The sequence below is a fragment of the Rhinolophus ferrumequinum genome, chromosome 17, assembly GCF_004115265.2.
Source record: "Rhinolophus ferrumequinum isolate MPI-CBG mRhiFer1 chromosome 17, mRhiFer1_v1.p, whole genome shotgun sequence".
NCBI lineage: Eukaryota > Metazoa > Chordata > Mammalia > Chiroptera > Rhinolophidae > Rhinolophus > Rhinolophus ferrumequinum.
In genome coordinates this window covers 10,603,113-10,617,286 of record NC_046300.1, presented here as the reverse complement: position 1 = coordinate 10,617,286, position 14,174 = coordinate 10,603,113, and the positions used below count along the sequence as shown (strand labels likewise).

The following is a 14,174-nucleotide window of genomic DNA, read 5'->3' as shown; positions in this document are numbered from 1 at the left end:
ATTCCATCACTGGCCATTTGTCCTAAGAGAATAGTCATGGTGTGTCAAAGATAGCTCCATTCTGGATGCATGATTTATAATAGCAAAAATTGAGGAGCAACCTAAATGTCAGAAGATAAGGCTGGTGACTCGTGATGGCACATTCATACCATGAGATACCGTGCAGTCATTAGGAAAAATTGTAGAAGAATATTTGATATGGGGACATGTTCATGATATATTGTTAAATTTTAAAAAAGGGTATAAGACAGAATGTACATTAGATACTGCATTTAATTTATTTTAATAGATCAATTTTATTTCTTTTAATACATATGCTTAAAAAAATTGACTGGAAGGATTTTCAACTACATACATATTGGGGGGCTGAGATGATGGAGGATTTGTCGCTTCTTCTGTGCGTTCTCTTCTATTTTCCAAATATAATGCATCGCTTAAATGTGTTTTCAATGTATGTGTTCTTACATGTAAAACAAAAGATGCTGGGAGCCGGTTTATAATGCAGGTGCCGTTTGATTTGATGAAGTACCATGTGAGAGATCCCGTTCAGGCCAAAGTCCCTGTGCTTCTGTGAGCCGCCTCAGGGTTTTAGATTTCCTAAAGTGATGGTGTTTCACATGGACGCTGGTGAAAAGGGTCCCTTAACCCATGCCTTTCAAACAGGAGTCTGGGGGCTCTGGCGTCGAAGAAATAACGAATAGTGTGTTAAGGTGTAGATACTGGAGCCACGCTGCGCTGTTCGAGTTCAATCGCTGGGCGATTTCATCTCTCTGTGCCTCACTTCTTCATCCGGGCATTGAAGATAATAATACTAGCACCTGCTTTCTTGGGTGGTTGTTGATTGCATGATTGAATTCCAGTAAAGTGCTTAGAATGGTGCCTTGACATGCGTCCGCTTTATTACAAGCTGAAAATCTCACCTCTTGCCTTGGCGAGGTGCCTGAACCCCGCCCCCAGCACGCTTTGCTCAGGGCAAGACACTCAAGACCCCCAAGAAACGCAAACGTGCTGTGACCTAACAGCCAGGTGGGGGCCTTGTTTAGAGCAGAAACAATGCGCGCGTGCACGCACGCAACAGGCTCCACGTGCACACCCACCCGCCACCTGCGCGCCCACCCACGCCCGCGCACATGCACGCACCTCTGCGGACCAAGCCCGGCAGTCCCTGCTCCGCGGACCTGCTAAAGGCTCCACGGACGGATCTTAAGTATTTCTTGCTCTCACCAAACAGGCCGCTGGCAGAATGAAAAGCAAAAACGAAATTAGCGAAATAAAACAGACCCTTCCACATCCTGCCTTCTCGAACAGCCACTCGCTTCCCAAGACATTTCTCACTATCACGACATTGCCTGGAAAAAGCCAGAAAAGATGGAGGGAGCATGCGGGCAATGAGAGAGAGGGGTGGGTTAACAAAAGGGGAGTGAGAGATGAAAACACCCTCCTGGTATTGTCCCCAACCACCCCGCCCTCGCGACCCCTGCCCCTGTGATAGACCAGCCCACGCAGCCCTGGCCCCTGGGCTTGAGCTTGGGAAGCTGGCGCAAGACTCTGCTGGCGACCTTCAAAAGCAGCTGCATCAAAAGAGTGGGTTTCTTCTGCTTGGCCGGTCCTCAGCCACACCCACCGGGGACCGCAGTGGCAACCCCGTATTCATTTCCTGCCTACCCTGGACAGCAAGGTCAGCTCCACGCACCATCTCCTCGGTCCAGCTCCCACCCGCGTGAGTCAAGAAGGCCTTTCTGAAAGAAAACGGAATTCACCATTGAGAACACTTAGATGACAGAGGGATACTTTTTCTTATGTTGGAAACATCGGGCACAAAAGTCACAAATATGTTATGGAGACTCAAGATTGCTTTTTCTCCGCAACCCAGAGCTCTTCAAAGTAAAAACAAAAATAACCTTAAAAGTTTTCTCTTATGTAACCTATGGAATGTGTGTTAAAATCCTGAATGCTAAAACTCTGTTTTAGTTGTCAGTATTAGGTAAATTTGAACAACTGGACAAACTTTGAAGAAAAAAAAAAAGGACAAATGTAAAATCATCAGATAAGAATGTTAAAAGCCTCCTAAGTATTTTCTAGCTCTTAATTCCATATTACCAATCATTTTTTTACCTTTTTTTTTTTTTTTTTTTGTCCATACATTAGAGTCTCACAGATAATGTGGTCTTCCTTTGGAGCTAATGTGACCCTACTTCCCCTTTGGCAAAACATTTATTTGCATTTCCCCTGTGCTCGCAACATGCCTAATTTTTGGCACAGCAGCCTCATTAATTATGTCAGCAGAGAGCTGGCATCTGAAATTCCTGCTCAGTCTTTGCCTATGAACCACCATCCTACCACCAACAGCCCTCATTTTCTTCTGCCCTCCCAGCGCCTGTCCCCATTCCTCGGCTCCAACCTGCCCACTTCCCAACTCTGCAAAGGACAGAACATGAGGTCCCAGAAGAAATGACACAGCAGGACTCGGCTAGTTTGATTCAACCTGGAAGAGAGATTTTTCTGGGCTTATATCCCAGATCCTCTGGACCTCTTTGATCAACTTTTGATGATGATGGTGATGATGACGATGATAAAAGTTACCACATATTAAGTGCTTACTATGTAGCCTGTGCTTTTAAAAAAGTGGATTACCTCATTTAATCCCTAAAACAGACCTAGAGGCAGCTGTCATTACGAATGCCATGTAACAGATGAGAACAGAGGCTTAGTGAGGTAAGGTCACAGGACCAAGACCCACAGGGCCAGCGGCTGGTTTTTAATACGTCTGCTGTTGCCACCACATGCTATGACAGGAGGCAGCCCCCGCTCTCACAACACATAGCAATGTTGGCAAAAAGTGGCTGGGGGTTCAGAGGTGTGACATTTGGAAATCATTTCCAGCATTAGCAAGTAACAGTGGCTAAACAAAAGGTCCGGAAAGCCATCTCTGAGAGTGTCAATTTGGCTGACACGAGCCAGCAACTATCATTGTTAACACAAAACAAAACAAAAAAAGCCTGATTGTGTTTTTATTTTTAGTTTCCCAAGCTTCCATAAAAGTCTGAGATTCTGGCCAGTAATTTCCGCTTCAAGCCTAGCTACATGCCTTGCCACTCGGTGACTGGGTAAATTGGGCACAAGCAGTTGTGTTTGCAGATATTACTCCTAATTTTAATATTGCACCATCATTCAGGCCACCGCTTTCCCTTCCCAACTGCATTCGGCTTCTGGGTCAATCCCAGGGACGAGCCCTTCAAGGAGTTGAGCGCTCATCCCTGAGGTCCTGCGGTGGCCACCACATTGAAACAACGCAGTGATCACAAGGAGTTCCTTGACTAATCTAGAAGGCCCAGCCATTAATCAAAAACACTTATAAAATGCCAACTTATTCCAGGCACTGAGCCAAAGCACGGCAGGTAAATAAACATAGTCTCCATTCTAATTTTACTTAGAATTAGGGTTTTACAGAAACCAGAACAGCTGACTCAGAGGACAGACAGAAAGCAGGGATGAGGGACAATTCACATCAAGTTGGAGAAAGCTGACAGCAGGCAGGATGCAAATGTATTCCTGAGAGAGAAGAAGAGAGCCTAAGAACTGGAGGTGTCCTCGATTACCAAAGGTGAAGAGACCCTCTCAGGAATATATAGGACAGGTTCCCATGTCCATACCACAGGGCAAGACAATGGCTTATCATAAATTACTTTATTCTTTAAAGTTACCAAAACTTGGTATGCTTAATAAGAAAAATTCAAACCCTATAGAAATATAAAAATGTGGCATTGACTCTTTCACTGTCCCCTACTCTACAATCTCACTCTCTAGGGATAACTTCTGTGAACAGTTTAGTTTTGAATCAGAGGAACTCAGTACTTCTTTCCTGAGCATGATAGAAAAAATAATCCCAAGAAATGTGGCCCAAAGGAAAATGGACACACAGTTTATGGTGTCTCAGCTGGCTGGGTTACAAGATCCTTCCTACAGGGAAACTTATTCACACCTTATCTTTGATTTCTGTTATCTGCATCAGAAGAAAAGCCTAACATGGTACTATTTGCTTGTCACATGGGATCCAGGTCTTAATGGCAGTCACCAGGCAAACTATCATTCCATCCTCTGGATGAGGCAGTAACAGGTTCTGGGTAGAAGCTCAATGTGTTCATTTGGTTGCTGCCACAGTCAAGCTTTAGCCACCATCAATGTCTTTATGTTAATTGAATTTATCAAAGTAGTAATGTGCAGAATCTTGGGGAATGGAACCTGTACATTTTAAGGCCAAGAGGAGAAACTGGGGCTGGTGAGTCAATGCTTGGGGTGAGACATTGTAACAGAGGCTCTGTAGAGCTGGAATTCTGGAGGGAATTTGAAAAGGAAAGAAAGGGCCATGGCTCAAGAGTTGGGCTAGGTTCACTCACTTTACAATTCTGCCTTGGAGCAGACACAGTAGTCGTAGTATGAGGTTAGATGTGGGTTAATTTTGCTTGATTTGTATCAGCACAGATTTATCAAAGGACTCTAGCTCTATACACTCTGTTCTAGAACCTTGACCTTAAAGGGATTTGAACAGGACTTGAAAGCTGAGTAAGAAGGAATGGCGACACTGCCAGCAGGTTCCCTCATACCCGTTCTCCTCTGCATGGTCTGTCATAGAAGAGACTGCATGGCCCAGCCGCCCTTGCTCCGTGTGGTTGTGTGACTAGATTCTTCCTCAAGGGTAATGAGTAGGAGTGATGTGTGTAGTTTCTCTGTAGTGCCCTCTGTTTTAGGCTGGCTTTCCCCCAAACAGACACTGACACCAAGATTTGAGTGCAAGTGTTTATTTGGGAAAGTGATTCCAAGAAGAATGAGTAGGGGAGTGGAGGTGAGGTACTGTGTCAATCTGTAGGTACCAAAGTGGGGCTATATTAGGGGATTTTATTAGGGAAAACTCTATGTGAGGGACAACAGGGAGGGAGCCAGGTGAGGCTGGGAGGGCCGTCAGACCACCTGATGAGTGTGACCCTGAGTGAAGGAGACAGGGAGAGAAAGGCTTAGAGTGCCTGCCAGTCTAAGGAAAGGTCGGCAAAGCCACCTGAGAATCCTCGAGCCAAGCCAGTCATCAAAGGAGTCCCAGGTCTCCTAGGAACGACCTGATTTAGAGTGCCTGCTGCCCTTGGTCGTTCAACACCAAGCATGTTGTGCACTAGAGACATTTCTTGAACAGCCTTCTGAGAGAGCATATCCACGCACTCCTCCTTGGATCCTTTCCATCAGAGTTGCTAACAAACTGAATATATAAGAGATTGGGGTTATGCTTTCCCTCTCTCCATACTTTTCTCCTGCCTCCCACTTCCTTACCTGCTGGGGAGTTCGAAGAAGTGTGAAATGTCCCCAAAATGAGGAACACAGAAGAACAAACGATTCTAGGAAAAACCGGGTAGAACAAATCATTCCTCGCCACTCCCCCCTCCCGCCCCACCCCTCGCCAAAGGATATACACTACCAAGTCCCTGATTATAACCATTTTTATTCTTTACAACTCTCTGTGAAAACTTATGCCCAAGGGGAAAAAAAGACTATTAGGAAATACATCAAAGCAATAACTGGCTATACTAAGATGGTGGAATTATGGATATTTTTCTTTTATTCCTTTACCAATTTTCCATAATGAAATGTGATTTTACCTCTTTAATTCAAACGTTTATATTAGGCTATTTTTCTACTTTTCTGTATGTTTACACACTTCCATGATAAAAATTATGTTTTAAATTTCAAAACAGTTGTTCCTCTTACCCTTCCCACTTTTGCTACCTTATTATGCTCTGCTTTCTGGCCATCCTTTCAGTGCTCCATTCTCCCTGCCACCAAAACCCAAAAGATACCATCAGCTCCAAATCCTTGGCGGTTCATTAGGAACGTGTCATCTTGGCTGGATGGAAAGGCTCGGTTTTCCTGTGAGCAGTTCACTGACTCTAAGGGGTGATGATGGTGGCGTCTCTCTTAAGGCAAAACTGGCAGATAAAATCTAGTCTGAGTTTATATTCAGTCCTCTGGAAAAAAAAAAAAGCCACTTCCTGCACAAAACCAACTAGCTAGTCATCAAATCTATATCCTCTTTCCCCTGGGAACAGCAGCAGGACCACATTTCCCAGATTCTCTTGCAGTTCATCATATCCATGTGAGAATTACAGCCAAGGGAATATGAGTAGAAGTGATTGCACCATTTCCAGAGCTCAAGATGGAAGGAGCCTGGGTCCCTAATCACCACTTGGAGGGGAGCTGTCCACCCAGCAGGATCAACCATTCTGGACTTGATTTGGCAGAGAAATAACCTTCAATTGTGTTAAGCTACTGATATGTTTATTAAAGCAGCAGACCTCCCACAATTAATCCACTGTTAATCTCTCTTGTTTGCCAAGCTGACCTTGTAACCATGCTCTAAATCCACGTATACTGAACTGAATTTGACCACAGAGAGCAGCAGAGCTCCACTTTCTTGAAGACTTGCAACCTGGCCTCTTTTGCAATCTTACTACAACAGGGAGATATTGCCCTTGATGTTCACAATGAAATCTCATAATGTTCTCCAGATTACTGTATCTTTCTCCAGTGGAAGCAGCTTTAGATAGGGAACCTACGTTACCTGTCCCTAATTATAATGATACATGAATCACTCAACCCCCACAACTCTTGGAAAATATTCACTTCATTTCAGAGACAGGCAATAACAAAAATAATAATAGCTAACTATGTTGAGTGAGAGGCTGAACACTTCCAACAGGAAAACTCATTTAATCTACACAAGCACCAATGATCTAGTCAGTGATATTGTCACCATTTTGGAAATAAGAGAAACTGAAGCACAAAGAGATTAAAATATTGCCCAAGGCCACAGCTAGTAAATATCAGATTCAAACATAGGCAGTCAGATTTCAGGGCCAGAAACTAAATTCTCTGGGTTCTAAACTGCTGAGATTTGCACCAGAGTGGAATCTTTCTGTGATTGCAGTGCTCGTAATGCTGGCCTTGTGATGTGCCTGGACTTGGTTGTTTCCTTGTCCCCTCACTGTGCTCCCATCTGCTCTTGATATCAACCTTCTCCTGTTGACAGCTCCTGCTCTGGAAATATACAGCCTTGCAAGGGACGACATGATCTCTCTCTTCCTTGATCTACTTAATCTGATTAGACACATATTGTAATAGGCCTTGATTCGGAGAACTTCCCTTTGCCAAATTAAGTCCCCTGAGATATCTCACATATAGACATTGACTTATGAACACCAGACTCTTTCAGTCCTCTGATTTTCTTTAGGGAAACCATGCTCTCAAGCAAAAGAGGGCCAGCAATAAAAATCTTGGTTTCCTATGAATTTAGGGAATTCAGGGAACATCAAAGTTCATATGTTTCAAATGCAAAGTAGATCACCTTGACTTTACTCACCAGAATAACAATTTTAAAATGACAATGCCTGGGTTTTCATAGGACAACTGACTTTGTATTGAAAGACTAATAAAATTATCTGTTATGACTGTTTTCAGTAATTTGGCATTGCTCTTACAAAATGCCTCCTTCACTCTGAATTTCTCCCACTGTAGTACACGGTACACCTTCCTGGACCTAATGAGAACTCACTGTATTCCCAACACTGTGCCAAGCAAACACTATGTATTTACCTTTTCATCTCCATTTTAGAGACAAGGAAACTGGCACTCAGAGAAGTTAAGTTACCTATCTAAGCTGTGATAGGCAGAATAATGCCCCCACCCCAAGATAACCATGTCCTAATCCCCTAACCTGTGAATGGTTACCCTGCGAGGCAAAGGGATATGGAAGGCGTGATTAAGTTAAGGATCTTGAGATGGGGAGAGTATCCTGGACATCTAGTGGACCCAATATAATCACAAGAGTCTTTATAAAGGAAAGAGGTAGGTAGGAGAGTCCGAGAAGGAGATGTAACAATAGTAGCCAAGGTCGGAGTGGTGCAGGGCCACAAGTCAAGGAAAATACAGACAGCCTTTAAAATCTGGAAAAGGCAGGGCAATGGATTCTTCCATGGAGCCTCCAGAAAGAACACAGCCCTCTTATGTTAGACGTATGACCTCTGGAACTGTAAGATGATATATTTATGTTGCCTTCAGCCATGAAGTTCATGGTGATTTGTTCCCACAGCCATTTCAAACTGCCACCCAAGGTCACATGGATGCTGAGTGGTAGAGGCAGGGTTTGAACCCTGCACCCTGTGACTGCAGAGACCATGCTCTATATTTATAGGTTAAATGGCCTTGGAATTTAAATATATTACTTTTAAAATATGATTTTTATATTACAGCAACTATGATATTAAGAAACAAGAGGTAAAACCCAAAGACTTTTTAAAGATAAAATATGAGCTGTCAGAAAAATATACACGAGACCCAAGGAACAGAAGAGAGGGTGTAGGTCTCGGCTCGTCTTTCTATGGCGAACAGGCATAGTGATGAAGGTGCAACCACAAAGCACGGGGAATGGGTGGATTGTTTAGTCAATGGTGATGGGAAACTAGAGTGTGCAATAAAGTAAAGCTGGAGCCCTACCTCACGCCTTAAAAAGGAAGACTCAGACTGATTAAAGCTCTAAATGCAAAAGGAAGCTAACAAAGCCAATCAAGAAAAATGTATATCTTTATAACCAAGAGATAGAAAACAGTGTGCACCCCCCCAAAAAAAAAAATCAATAGATTTCATTTTACTGAGTAAAAGGATTACTGTTCAATAGATAAATATAATAAACGGAATGTCAATGTGGGACAATATATTTGCATAATTAAAAAAAGATAAATAATTCATTTTTATTTTTTACAAAGAACTCCTGAAAACCTAATACCATGTTTCCCCCAAAATAAGACCTAGCTGGACAATCAGCTTTAAAGTGTCTTTTGGAGCAAAAATTAATATAAAACCTGGTCTTATTTTACTATAATATAAGACCGGGTCTTTATAATATAATATAACATGACATAACATAATATAATATCAGATCTTATATTAATTTTGCTCCAAAAGACTCATTAGAGCTGATTGTCTGGCTACGTCTTATTTTCGGGGAAACACGGTAGAGAATGAGCAAAGGATATGTATAGTCAATTCACAGATGAGATTCTCAAACTCATTAATAATCAGGTAAATGCAACTAAAATAATGGACATAACATATTATACCCATCAGAATAGAGGAAAAACACGAAGGTCATTAACGATAAGGGCTGACGACGTTGTGAGGGGGATGGGAAGTTGTGTGCCCTGCGGAGGGAGGGTAAACTGGGACAGCCGTTCAGGAAACCAGTCTGGCACCTGTCCCAAGACCAGTGACCACTCTCCTAGATAAACATCCCAAAGACCTGCTCATACACGTACAGGTTTGTAAGGGGGAGTGTCTAAGCGAGTGTTCATCTGTGTTGTTTTGGTAGAAGAGACGTGGAGGCGATCTAGGGGCCCGCCCTCAGTGGAAGGTGAATAAAGTGGTGTAACCACACACCAGGGCATGCCCTGCTGCAGTTAGCGACACACAGCACAGCAGTAGAGCTATGTTTCTATACCTTAAAATACTGTGTTGAGTGAAAAAAGAAACTGAGCCAGTTCCATTACCCAATACCATACACACAAATTAAAATGCAAAGTGACACTATATACTTGACAGGGAAACATACTTATCAGAGGGCTTTTATCAAACGCACTGAAGTGGATGCCTGTGGGAAAAGGGACTAGAAGAAGAGATGAGGGGTAGAAAGGAAGATAAATCAATTGAACAGGAGTGATGACTCCTGCAGAGCAATGATGCTAATATGCTATAACTTGAGATCTCTCTACACCTAAAATAATAGAAATAATAGTTTAAAAAGTGGGGGGCGTTTCTTTTCCATAAGCCATATGACACTCCAGGAGCAGGTCCCCAGAGATAGCCACTTTACCCTGTCAAGTTGGTTAGAAAATGTGAAGTGTTGACAGGTGTCTAATGTCATCTGATTCTCTAAAATACTCTGAGAGTTAGGAAGACTAGAAACAGGGTGAGTTGTCTCTGGAAAAGATCTCTTAAAGTAAATTCACTTAAAACAAGAAGCAAAATGTCATTTCAAGTAAGTGAAAAAATTTACAACAGTATTTTTTTAAGCTTGAAAAGCAAAACTAAAAATTATGAAATATTTTGTCTCATATTTTACAAAATTGTATTCTCAATGCAGTGCTGATCTGCTGTATTGCTAGTGCTTAGAGCCAGCCACTGTGCAATAAATATTTGTTGAATATTTGAATAAATGAACAAGTGATGACCAGCTGAGAAAGAACAAAGAATGAATCAAGCTACTTTCCCCCCAGAGCTTTCCCTCCTTCTTTTTCTCTGTTTTAATTGTTTTAAAAATTTAACAATTTTTAACTGTTTTGATTCGGTACTATTTGTTGTTTTTGCCGACTTCACGTGTGACTTTACCAATCATCCAACTTTACTTTTCTCTTCTTTGTGAAATCCTTCATCTTTGCATATCTTGTGATTTCTCTTTGCAGTTGATCCACATTGTACTTGCATTGCAGGCAGGCACAGGGACATTTCAATGGGAACCAATTTCCTAAGTGATCGTTCGGTAGTGACTATTTGATCATTATGTTCACTTCCGCTCGCCATGCAACCCTATTTCTCTCAGATACTCAGATGACAAAGATGGCCTCTACTACCTCCACTTGGCAGATAGGAATACTGAGGCTCACAGAGGTTAAACGGCCTGCCCAAAGTCCTATGGCTTGAACGTGGCAAATTACAGAAAGCACAGTGGGAGAAAGACTGCAAGAGACAGATTGTATCTGAAGACCTGCCAACGACATAAAGAAATGGAATGAGGGTGGCAAGGAAGTCTGGGTTGTTCACTCTATTATTGATAATGGCCTGTAATAAGAAGAGTTCTGGCAAGGAAAATGTGGCTTCTTAATTTTCCACTGAGCTATCCCTTCCTCCAGACCCTCCTACCTTCCAGGTGGGAAGGAAACCTAAACTTGTCAATGAGTGAGATTTCAGTGCCTCTGGGTCTAACCAGTGTCCTCCGAGCTTCCGCGGCCCTCCCTCCTCCTCTCCCAGAAGGCTACGGGCTGTCTGGGGGCATTTACTGTATCCAGGTGGCAGAGGAGCCCAGGAATGGGGACCTGTGTCTGGTTCCCTTGAGCTGGTCTCTGGATCCTCCCTGGCCTTTGTAGACCTGGGTCCTTGTCCACTTGGTCACTAATGCCTGGTGACATTAGCCAGTGCTGTGGCTGCTGGAGCTTGGGGCCTACTCTCCTGGTTGATCTAAGGGCCTGGCAGCCTTCCTGCTGTCTTGCTATTGCCATGGCCCTTGAGACTCTGGTCCTGGTCCTTGTGTTTACCCTTCTAGCCCCCGCGGCCATGACCCCTGCTTGCCAAATCTCAGCCCTCTACAGTCTGTGACAATCCAAGGGCTCCGAAGTGCACAGAGCTTCTCTGAAAAGACCACGTGGCACTACCTTTCTCAGTAGTGTGTCCCATAGGGGCAGTGGGTGGCACATTCTTCTCCTCGATCCCTACAGCAGTAGGGACACCAGAAAACAGAAACTACTTAGGTATTTAAAACAGAAGGATTTCAGTACCGGCCAATGATGATGCAGAAGATAGAAGAGCTAGAAGCGAAAGGGCAGTGTGAGGCACCCAGAGGTTAGCAGCTGCAGGAAGCCACCACTACCCTCTGGCTGGAGGGACAAAAGGAGAAGGTAAGGTTAGCGGAACCCAGGTCCTGCTGGCACTGGAGAAAGGTAAAAACCGCAGCAGACCTGTCCAGTAGGACCCGAAGCCCAGAAGTGATGCAGTGGCTCTGGAGACCAAGCCTGAAGCAGAGACGCAAGGGAGAAATACCCCCGCCTCTCCCTTCCTCCAGCCTCCAGCTTCCCCTCAGGTCCTCCTAAGAGCTGAACCCAGCTGAGATGGGAGCCTGGGAAACAGAGCCCACAGGGGCCACCCTGCTGAGAGACAGAGCCACAGAACAGGGTAGGAAAAGGGGGAGGTGTGGATGGGAGGGCGATGGGCCCAGACCACCCCCACCCTTGAGAGAAACAAAGCCCCTCCTCTCTTTCCAGCTCCCCCTGCTACCATACAATGCACCGTGCCCCTTCAAGCCTTTTGCCAGGAGGAGGGCAGGACCCGCCTACCTCACTGTCTGCCCCGCCCCCTCCCTGCTTCCTATAATCCACACGAGTCCTGGTGGGCGGCTCCCACTCCCTGTGTCATATTCTGAGCCTTTCTACTCTGAACTTGTAATAAAACCTCAGGGGACTTGTCTACCAGGCCTCGCTGTTTAGGGCTTTAAAAAGAGTTAAAAGAGACTTCTCTCCCTACAGCCTGAGTTTCAAGACGATCGTTTTAATGTGGACAAGCTAGCTTTGAGTCTCAGCGCTGATCAATGACTTCTTTTCCTCCTTCCTTGGGGGCAATAAACCTCACGGTTCACTTCAGCCTTAGAAACGGAAGGCTGCCAAAGGAAACGGTAAAGGAAAAAGTGAAAATCCACCAGCTAATGCCCAGGAAGTAATGTACTCAGGACAGTCCCATTTACGGTTACTGCCTAAGAGCAACTGCGCCAGGAGGGGGAGTGCTTTCACTCGTAGGGCCGTCCAACAGCTCTCCTGGTTTCTACCACTGGTCCCATTTACAAAGGTGGTGTCATGGAGGCTCGCAGAGATGATTTATTTGCCCGTCCAGAATCTTAATAAATAGAATGAGATTTGAACACAGGTCAATTTTGGATTTTCATTTCCAGTTGTTTCTTCCTATGCGTCCTCCTCTGCTTTCTCAACTCTTAATACTTTTTCCCCCCAATTTTTTATTCTGGTAAAACACACATAACATAAAATTTACCATCTTAATTATTTTAAAGCGTACAGCTCAGTGGTATTAACTACATTCAGATTGTTGTGTAGCCATTACCGCTATCCATCTCCATAACTCTTCCTCCTGTAAAGCTGGAGTTCTGTACCCATTCAACAAACTCCCCATTCCTCCCTCTTTCCCAGTCCCTGGAAACCACCATCCTACTTTCTGTCTCTATGATTTTGACTACTCTAAGTATCTCATATAAATGGAATCATACAGTACTTGTCTTTTTGTGACTGGCTTGTTTCACTTAGTATAATGTTTACAAGATTCATCCATGTTATAGCATGTGTCAGAATTTCCTTCCTTTTAAAGTCTGAATAATATTCCATTGTGTGTATTATACCACATTTTGCTTATCCGTTCATCCATCAATGAACCCTTGTGTTGCCTCCACTTTTTGGCTATTGTGAATAACGCGGCTATGAACATGGGTATATAAGTATTTCTTCGAGACCCTGTTTTCAATTCTTTGCGGTATATACCCAGAAGGGTCAAATGGTAATTCTATTTTGATTTTTTTTGAAGAAATTCCATCCTGTTTTCCACAGTGTCTGTACCATTTTACATTCCCACCAACAGTGCACAAGCATTCCAACGTCTCCACATCCTTGCCAATATTTGTTATTTTCTGATTTTATTTGTAGTAGCCTCCTTAACAGGTGTGAAGGGAAGGGTATCTCATTGTAGTCTTGATTTGCATTTCCCTAGTGATCAGTGCTGTGGAGCATCTTCTCATCTGTTTATTGGCTATTTGTATATCTTCTTTGAAGAAATGTCTATTCAAGTCCTTTGCCCATTTTTCAATCAGATTTTGTTGTTGCTGCTGTTATCACTGAGTTCTAGGAATTCTCTATATATTCTATTACTTCCTTGTCAGATAGATAATTTGCAAATATTTTCTCCCATTCTGTGGATTGCCCTTTTAGTTTGTTGGAAATGTCTTTGGATGCATATAATTTTAAAATTTTCACGAAGTCCGATTTGTCTTCCACTCTTAATTCTTGTCCACAATCTCCTTCCTGCCCTCTTCTCAGCACCATTTCCTTTTTAGCTTCTTGGAAAGTTTGATTCAAACGCTAGTGTGGCTGGTCACCATCTCTGTGATGATCTCAGTCCCAGCCTGGTGTCTTCACAGAGTCATACCCGCTGTTCTTCATACCCGCTGAGAGTCATACCTGCTGTTCTACATCTGCATTAACATCAGCCTGCACATGTGTAACACCTGAGCAGACCCTGAGCTAAGGACTTGGATGCAGGCGGTTTATCTGGGAGGTGATTCCAGAGGGCAGGAGGGAAAGTAACACAGGAAG

The 14,174-nt window shown here is 43.6% G+C and overlaps 1 long non-coding RNA gene across 1 annotated transcript in view; it reads right to left on the bottom strand.

The window, feature by feature from the left end:
• Window positions 1-488: 488 nt before the first annotated feature.
• The window catches only part of LOC117036625 (uncharacterized), a 47,738-nt gene continuing 34,052 nt past the window's right edge, over window positions 489-14,174 (bottom strand). The window contains exons 2-3 of the long non-coding RNA XR_004425421.1: window positions 1,666-1,739; window positions 489-1,235 (exon numbers count right to left, since the gene is read on the bottom strand). This is a non-coding gene — a long non-coding RNA (uncharacterized LOC117036625). The remainder of the gene's footprint in view (window positions 1,236-1,665; window positions 1,740-14,174) is intronic.